Consider the following 10,596-nt stretch of genomic DNA (forward strand, 5'->3'; position numbering starts at 1 on the left):
AATCATTAAAATGCAAGAACGTATTGCTGACGAAATGCTCGTCTGGCGTATATACAAAATTTAATCCAGGTATCTATGATGAGTGTATTTGCCTTTAATAAAAAGAAGCCTCTGTTTCGCTTTAATTTTAAAAAACTTAAAAAGTCTACAAGGAAAAAATAAAAAAAAACCTTCATAATCGCCATTCTTCAATGTTCTAAAAATCTTATACGTGTATGTCCTTGTATAGAAACGCCTATATATTAACAATAAGTTCAAGACAGATCTTCATTCGTGTACAGACTCAGAAATAATCTGTTAATAATATCATTCGAAAGGCAGAATTCATTGCAATTGATTGCTCTATTACGGTTGGATTTTTTGTATGCCTTTTGAAGTGTCTATAAAAGGGTCTACGCCTTTTCACAACTTACAATTTGATTTCATAAACTTTGTATCACATCCACCATTTGTTCTGAAATAAATTTTACTTTTTTGAATCTGTATACATATACAAATAATTTACATGTAAAAAGTGAATTTACAAAAATACTGAATTTCGAGGAAAAATTCAAAAAGGAAAGATCCTTATCAAATGGCAAAATTAAAAGCTCAAACACTTCTATCTTTTCCTGACTTGATACAGGCATTTTCTTATGTAAAAAGTGTTGAATTAAACCAGGTGTTAGAGCTAGCTAAACCTCTCAATTGAATGGCAGTTGCATCAAATTATATTATATTGACAACAATGTGTGAACAATACAAACATATATAATGGATAAAATGTCTAAATTAGGAGTACAGCAGTCAACAATGTGTTATTATCTTGATCAATATAAAAACAAACAAAATTAATATGTAACAAAGAAGCACAACATAGCATATAGAACAAGCATTTTATCTAAATTGTAAGACAAGTTAATTAAAAATTTACCATAGTATAATGACACAATATGTAAACAACACTAGAACAAAATAAGGTTTGTGTGTTGTGAATCAGACGTTCTTGTAAAGTATCGTTATTACAATAATATGTGTCAAAGTTAAATCTTGCCATTATATTTGACTTACTACTGAAAACACTACAACTCAAACAATTTGTAGTATCTGGACTTTGTCAACAACACTAAATCTAATTTAAAAGAGGGACGAAAGATACCAGAGGGACAGTCAAACTCATAACTCGAAAATAAACTAACAACGCCTTGACTAAAAATGAAAAGGACAAACAGACAACCAATAGCACACATGACACAACATAGAAAACTAAAGAATAAACAACATGAACCCTAACAGAAGGGATTTTCTGCTTTGGATTAGAACTACTTATTCTGTCCAAGGCAGATAGAACATACAAGAAAGTAGACTTTAAACAAAATAGTTCATACGCATAGCTGGAACTTAGTCATTAAGTAAAATATTTGTTTATTTTTTTAGCTTAAGGGCATACGGTACAGTTTTGATCCCGTATTTACAGTTTGTTGAAAATTTCCATGTAGGCTATTTTTTGCCTGATTAAATAAAATATTTGATAAAAAAAATATACCTTCATGTACTGCTTTTTGAATTAAATGAGGTCGACATTTTGTATATTTCCTCAAAATTAAGATTTGTGGCCGTATTTTTCTTTTCGAAAGAAAGACATAACTTTTTTGTTTTAAAAGATAAACACAAATTGTTTTTTTGTTAAATAATTTGTAATTTCTGTACTTTATAAGTATCCTGACAATTTATGCATTTTTTATTCAGAAATAACTCAAATTTATCAAATGGTAATGAATTGAGAAACAAACATCATATTTTTGCTGTATTTTTATCAAAATTTTAACAAAATGCAATATTTACAGTTTTATAAAAATTTGGTCCACATAATCTCCCTTCAAAATGAAACAAAATAAAATGCACTCGTTTTCAAATTAATTCAGTTTGAATGATAAAAATCAGTCGAAAAATACAGTTTTCCCGATACGTCACAGTTTGACATCGCGAAAATAACATTTTACGTTAGCAACGTCATTACCTCCCCTGTACTTGTATCGTATGCCCTTAATGACTCAGATCAAAATTGCCGTTTTTTAGTACCAAACCTCTGGGAATTAGTGTGCTTTAATATTCAATTGCAGGAATGTTAATTTTTTCAGCACAATTCACAATAAGGTAGTTTTGATATGGAATTACTTCGACTTCATTTGAACCTCACACCAAGTAGCCACAAATGCTCGAAATTGCAGCATTGAACATGAGATGAATAACAGGTTTTAATCCTTTTAAATATTCCTTGGTTTCGGTATTTTTGTTTTTCCATATACCTTATTGTTGTCGTAGGTTGTATTCCATCACTATCTGGTGTAGTATCTGCTTTCAGTGATACAGAGACGGTCTATCACTTGCATTTTGAAATATCAAGATCGTACTTTGAGATTTATAGTAAACACACCAAGGTCATGTGCAAATTGTGAGAAAGAAAGTTCTTGTTATTTGTTGCTACCGAGTACATTCCAAATCCGCCGAAGTTGTATATGCAAAAGATATTGGCTTAAATCTTAAGTCAATTGTTTTTAATTTCCATTAAAGTTCATCTGGTGTCAGGATTGATATTCCTTATGTTTTATTTTGTATTGATCTTTTTTGGTGTACAAACTTCAGTGCATACATGCATTCATTGTTATAATACATAAGTGAATGACATTTACTACATTGTTATAATGCGAATAAAAAATTGTAAAAATTTACAAGTCTACCATTTGATTACACATTAGATCATTCATCTTAAGAATACCTAGGAGTTCATCGCATATATAAAAATAAATTAAATGAAAACAATCATAAATCTGTTGACAAATGACTCATGCTTGTCTTAAGACAGATATACATATTCTATAAATTTTCAAATATACATAGTCTTTTCAAATATTTAAGGCAGTCTTCCACAAATATATGCAGTCTTCCACAAATATATGCAGCGTCTAATCGTGTGATCTTTACATAACTAATGTAATACTTTGCATGTAGAAGACAATAATTTAAAACTAAATTATCAGATCTAAAAACACCAAAAGTACACTGTTTTTATTCAAAAATTTCCTTTCTCCAAAAACAAAACACCACCGATTAGAAATTTATCTCCAAAATTGATTAAGTTTTGTTCATTCATAAAATGTAAGCTACATAGTTTCTTTTTATATTCAAGTGGCCTTTCATTAGTTTTTGAAAGTTTATGTTTTTCAAAGAGTAAAATTGAGAAAGGAAATGGGGAATGTGTCAATGCGACAATAAGCCGACCATAAAGCAGACAACAGCCGAAGTCCCCAAATGGGTCTTCAATGTAGCGATATTATTCTGTATAAAATTGTATATGGAAAGCTTGTAGTCTGCTTTCTAAAGTAAATTTAAAAGACAGTGAACATACATATATTTTTAACACTGATGTCTGTATTTAAATGTTTTCTCGCCTTTGCCCTGAAAAAGGAGAAAAAATTCTCTGATCGATAAAAAGTGAATGAACATCTTAGGAAAGTAATTTACTGAAAGGCATTTTATTTACCAGTATTCTCATTCTCAAAAACGAATTCAAATTAGTTGCTGTTAAGTGACATGTCTTGCTGTGATAACTAATCTTTCAGTTCCATGGTTTATCAAGTGATATGGATAAACTGTTTACATAAGTAACATTCAGGTTATATTTTAGGTTAAAGGCGTCACGAAGAAAGTTCACCATTGTCATCTACAATATCATTGATGAATCGTATGCTTTGGCACAACTTTTTGAAATTTTGGATACTCAATGCGCTTCAACTTTGTAATTGTTTAGCTTTTTAACTGCTTTGAACTAAGCGTCACTGGTGAGTTTTATGCAGACGAAACCCGCGTCTGTCGCATTAAATTTCAATCCTGGTACCTTTGATAATTATTTCATGTACAAAGATCTATTTAAAGTACTCGTTCTGTCAACTTCAAAAAGAGGTTTTAAACAAATAAAGTCTTTTATCACAACTACAAATATGTTTTTGATCACACGACCACTAGAATATTACTGTCCAAATAACTTTTAAATCCGGCTTTCATTACTGATATAATTGGTGTTAATGATTAAGAAAGAGTTTTTCGTTGAACACTTGGAAGACAAAGCAATATAACGTGGTTTATAAAAAAGAAGATGTGGTATGATTGCCAATGAGACAACTATCCACTTTCCACAAAAGACCAAAATGACACAAACATTAACAATTATAGGTCACCGTACGGCCTTCAACAATGAGCAAAGCCCATACCGTAAGGACAATTGTGCAGTTTATGTAACCTATTCCGTGATTGACTATCCAGTTCTACATCTTTGGTTGAAATTCCAAAGAAACAGAGAACAGACATTTGATTATCCCAGATCTCCTCTATTGGTACGTGGCATGGGGGTATGTATTGAGTGTCCAAGTGACTTGTCAATACCTAATTTATTTATCAAAGAATTTATGTAATGTGATTAGCACACCATGAAAACGTTTGTAGCTTTATCTTCGGGGACAATATATTTGGCATGGAGGTAGGACAAGAGTTTGGGTCTTTAACGATTGATGTAGCTGGGATGTTTATAGAACCTTTTAGGGTTGTTTTTTGTAATTATGATTTGTATCATCAACCTCAAAGATTTAATTTATTCTTAAAAAGTATTTACGTCATCTTTCACGCATTAACCCAATACCTGGCTTAATCTTAGACCGAATCCATCATTGTGTTTTAATTTGATGGATTTAGGCTCAAGATATTTTTTGGAGTACATATTTAACTGTAATGTGTTGTTGTCAATATTCAGGTCACCAGTAATAACGTGGCCAGCAGGATTATAAACGGATGGGGAACTAGCACAAGGTGCAATCAGCAGGTTAAAACACAAACACGTCAATATTGAGATCCTGCAAAAAGTGTGTGTAATTGCTAATGTTAGTTTCAATAAGTGTGGAATATGTATAAGAAATCATACGTACAGACTGATCTTTAAATTAGGGGGGATTTTCGACTGAACTGATTTATTATGTAGGATATTGCCATGGTTTGTAGCATCTACACTTTTGTTTGCAAGGAAAGTTTTATTTTTTATCTCATTTTCATCTTATAACAATGGGAACTGGTTTAAAAATATGTTACTTGCATTATCGAATCAGGGATAATAGCTGTAAGGTTATATTGGTTTAAATGAGAATTTGTTGTTTCTGAACTTATGTTTCGCTGCTTATAAACTTATCGAGCTTCTTATCCGTTGACCTGTTAACTTGGTAATCCGTCGAACCGTTGCGGAGAACACTTGCAGAACATGTATCAATACAATGCAAAATGATTGATCTGTGTTCTGTCGACTAGTTTATCATACCAATGCGAACTTGTTTGAAAAGTCTGTTAATAGCAATATCCCAGATAATAGCTGTAGGTTTACATTGGTTAATATGGGGGTTTGTGCTTTATTACACATATTTGTACACATACAATTTTAAAAGGTGTTATGAATAAAGCCTCGTGCGGAAGATATGAATATTTATTGTTTGTTTTATTCAAAAATTATTTCGTACGTTGCGTTGGAGCATGTGTTTTTTTTCAACTAACATTCTATTGAATCAACTGTGCCCTTCTTGTCCTCCTATTCCTTTGTTCATATGAGGAGACTTCACATAGGAGTGATCGCAAGTATCTTTCTAACCTTTTCCTAGAAAAATAAAACTTTTATGTACATTTTATTTGCTATTATGAAATATATCGGTATTTGATAATTATTGAAAGTACGAGACAAAAAAGTCACAAAATATAACTTGTAATTGAGTAAACGCGGTAAACCTAATAAATGGTTCGTTTGTTTAATTTAAACCGCATACAAAACAAATCTGCTTTTTCATTGTTATTAAGGTAAATCATCTGAGAACAAAACTTGCTTATGATATGAGAACTAATTAAGTTGTTGATAAAAAATAAAATTGGAAAATAGAGATTAGAGCCAACGACAAACAATGACTCGCAGGACAGAAACAAAATGTAATCAACACACATTTAAGCTGGTCTTTCATGTTAATTCTGTAATTATAACTTCAAAGACGACCAACCCTTCACCCATGTAACTGTTTATTCCTTTTAATCAGAAAACGCATCAAGGATTTAGAAAGCATTGATCGCTAGAGACCTGTCAACAACACTGTTGATATATTGGATAAGGAAATTACATATTGTTTTTGTTTTCCTTATTAGAAACATATTAAAGAGTATTGTGTCTTAACACATAATTGATTTGATAACTACGTTCTTTAAAGATTTTTTTTTTAATTTAATATGACCACTCAAGTGATCATGGAGATCAGAGCATTCACTTATTAAACGAATATTTTTTTTTAATCTAAAATGAAAGGAGTTGTGGTAAAGAGAATTTTCATATGCCAAAGAAGGAGCGGGAAAGTTCTTACATATGTATATCATTTAAACGAATTGATTGAAAACGTTAAAATGAGGTGACGCAATCATAATAGAATTTGGTCACTATTGTCAGTATGTTAACAACAGTCATTTATGGTTTTTTTTATAAAATAATTAAAATGTCAGGTAATTTTTTCGAGCTTTGAAATATGTTTTTATCTCCTGAAGTCAGCATCCTTTACCATTTGATATTGCTGACGGGTTTTTTGGTATACAATTTTGCACTGAATACCTTTTGTAATAAAACAAAATGTAAGCGAATCACTGTCTGAACTATTGTACAAACGTTATATGATAACCTATATTCTAGACGGTTTGAAGGAAGCTATTTGACGAAAAAAAGGCTCCAATGAAGTTTAAGCGTTCACCTAAATATATATGCCATTTTGATATTTTATAACAAAAATTCAGTCCAACGATTAGAAATTCAAGCAACAAAGCCTCTTCTTTTGTGATTTTAGTTCCAAGATTACGAATAATTTATTTCACAATTATCCGGTTTAGAAAATAAAACAGAAAATTAAGGGTTTTATTTTGTGTGCATGAAAAACAATTTTATTATCATGTATCTCTAACAATGCAAAAAATTTATTATGTGTAATTATTATATGTGATGCATCCGATAGCACTAGATCGATATCACTTTTGGTGGACAAAGTTCCTGGGGATATCCACTGGTCAGTAGTCAGTTCGTCATTTGTACATTCCCAGTTTTTAAATGTATGAGAGCATCTGCTGAATGTATATCAAGAAAAGTATTTGAAATTAATTACTTAGTACTTCGAAAAGGTTCGGAATGACAAATCCTGTTATTTAATAAAAATCGCGTTTTTATACCCCACATCCAGTCTGGTTTCTTGTCATCGTAACTCCTCTCAAACCACACAACATAATTTCATAAAACCTTTTTAGATCAAAAGGGCATACAATGCAGATATCGACTGGAAATAGAGATTTTTTTCTAGGAGTAAAGCCCCTTTGAACTTATTTGCTTCAATATACTACTGCAATAGTTTGTCATTGCAACTCCTCTGAAACCCTAAAACAGAAATACGGGAAACTTTTTTAGATAATATGGACATACTATGCAAATGTGCATATCGACAGGAAATTATGAATCATATTTTTTTCTAATAGTTATGACCCTTTGAACTTATTTGCTTCAATATACCTCTGCAACAGTTTGCTATAGCAACTCCTCTGAATCCACACACCTGAATTTCATGAATCTTTGTAGATAATAAGGACATACTATGTACATGTTCATATCGACAGGAAATTAATATTATTTTTTTTTTTCTAACAGCTATTTTAATATGGTTTATAAACGATCGTCAAAACAGCGCTAAAATATTCGCTACCAATAATCAACTGTACATCTTCTTACAAGCTAACCTGTTGTCATTCGTTGACAAAAAATAGTACACTTTCAGAACACTACATGAATTGATATAAAGAATGGTAGACGTGTGCTCTCTTGTCTAGCTGGTCATGACATATCGATTGTCTGAAAAATCGATATTTGGAACGCGACAAAAGTGACCTTGTTTGCTCAATGACGACTTTCTGACGTTTCGATCTAACATTTACTGAAATTAGAGCTGTTTCAAAGTTATGTACCATTGTTAATACCTATGTCAGGCATTGTTTGAATGAGATTGTATATTTTTTGTATCGATAAAAACGACTAGTTTACAAGATTTCAAAGCCGGAGATATATAAATGCATAGCAATGTTAGGAGTTTTATAATAAAATCAACGGTACCAATTTTGTTGCACCAGATGCGCATTTCGACAATACATGTCTCTTCAGTGATGCTCGTGGCCAAAATATTTCAAATCCAAAGCTTATATAAAAGATGAAGAGCTATAATCCAAAAGGTCCAAAAAGTATAGCCAAATTCGTGAAAGGAATCAGAGCTTTGCACGAGGGAGATACATTCCTTAATTTATAATAATTTATAACATGAACGAATATCCAAATTTATTAATGTCATTTTTTTAACACTTGCCAAAATCCTTAAAGCAAAAGCAATAACAACCAAATATAGAGCAGACAACAGCTGAAGGACACCAATGGGTATGTTAATTGTATCTTTATTAACGGTTCTTTTAATGGTATCTTCAACCTAATCTATTGGATGCGTACTGATGATTTAATCTTAGATACATGTTGTTATATTTTTGGTGTTTGGCTTTGAACAAGCCTTCCGTATGTGCGAGTTATCTATGTTTGTTTGGCTTTGAACATAATGATAATCGTTATTGTGTTTGTTAGTTGTTCTTATGCTTAACATCGATATGATCGGTTAAGCAGTTTCAATTGAATTTACAGTTGGTTTTATATTTGTCCTAAATCAGGGGAAATTTGGCTCCCAAATCTGGAATATGACAGTAGTTTTCCTAACCTTTCGTTGACTGGTGAAGTAAAATTCTCAATTTAATAAAAAGTTTATCATGCAATTCCAAAATAAAAGTATCGACAGAATGTACGACAATGAATGTTTATAGGTGTATATCAAGAATGTTGCTTTATTATTATACAACAACAATAAATTTAAATCAATAATCAATAATCATACCAATAAAAAAAAACAATCATACTGACAAAACAATAATCATACCAATAAAAACAATAATCATACCGATAAAAAAATGATTATACTGACAAAACAATAATCATACCGATAAAAATATTTATCATAGCGATAAAAAACAATAATCATACCAATAAAAACAATAATCATACCGATAAAAACAACAATCATACCAATAAAAACAACAATCATACCAATAAAAACAACAATAAAAACAATAATTATATCTATAGAAACAATAATCGTATCTATAAAAACAATAATCATTGATCTCATTACAATGTTAAATTGAAACCCTGTTACAATAAGTTAAATTAAAGGGTCGATAAAATTACCCGGACCTTTTTGTAAAAAACTGTTAGTAAGTAAAAAATACACATGAAATGACTTTGAATTGATCAATTAAAAGATTTCTATGGTCATCAATGTGTGCTAATTATGTTGTTCAATGCAAACAACATAGTGGAATAAAGTGCTCGGGACAAACTCATGTATTAAAATTTAGAACGAATGCAATTCCATTAAGGCGAAGTGTACGTAATATAACTCCTCAACAGATATTTTTTTTAATTTTACATGTGGATTCTGTTTGTAAAGAAACATCAGAATATAAAATAAAAAAAGGGATTAACCGTTTTCGTTTTTCAGATACAAGCTGACAGCATGATACGCCAGAAATAAAAAGGATAGATAGGGAATATCATAATCATTTTTACCTTTATATCATGATTTTCTAATTTGTTAGTCAACAGATGTTTTAAAATCTTTAAATGCGATTCAAAAATAAACGACGAATCTATTGGTGCAAAGAAATTCCTTAGCAACCGTGCTAGATTTTATAAAAATTCAATTGCTTAACCAGATGCTCCGCAGGGCGTAGCTTTATACGACCGCAGAGGTTGAACCCTGAACGGTTGGGGCAAGTATGGACACAACATTCAAGCTGGATTCCGCTCTAAATTTGGATTGTGATTAAATAGTTGACACAGGATAGGTTTCTGACACAGAATGAATGTATTCAAATGAACTTAAAATTTTTGTTTTCTCTTAGAGCAATTCACTATGCTGTTGAATATTAATCCTCTCAAAAAAATGTTTGAAGAAATTTTCTTTTTATTTATGAAATTTCAAATGAGAAAAATTGAACCCAATTTTTTATTCACATCCCCCTTTCCCTTATTCCAAAACTAATTTCAATTAAAATATTCTAATGGAGTTTGCAACAATTACTACTCATTTAAATACATCATAAAATATTAAGATGTAAAAAAAACACTGAATGGTAAAGATTATTTAAATTTATCAGTTGGTAGTGAAAAGTGAATATACATTGTATATTGTATATAACAAAGATTTAAGTTGATTCTGGACAAAGAAAGATAACTCCAATTAAAAAAAATTCTTGCAGATATTTCTTGCTTACTATACTGGACAAAGAAAGATAACTCTTAATTAAAAAAAAATTTGCTATTTCACAATATTGTGAAATTAGATATTTCTTGCCATTGCACAATACTGTGCAATTGAAAAGACTTGCTATTGCACAATACTTAATATATTAATTTTAGATCCT

Source organism: Mytilus trossulus, chromosome 2 (genome assembly GCF_036588685.1).
Source record: "Mytilus trossulus isolate FHL-02 chromosome 2, PNRI_Mtr1.1.1.hap1, whole genome shotgun sequence".
Classification (NCBI taxonomy): domain Eukaryota; kingdom Metazoa; phylum Mollusca; class Bivalvia; order Mytilida; family Mytilidae; genus Mytilus; species Mytilus trossulus.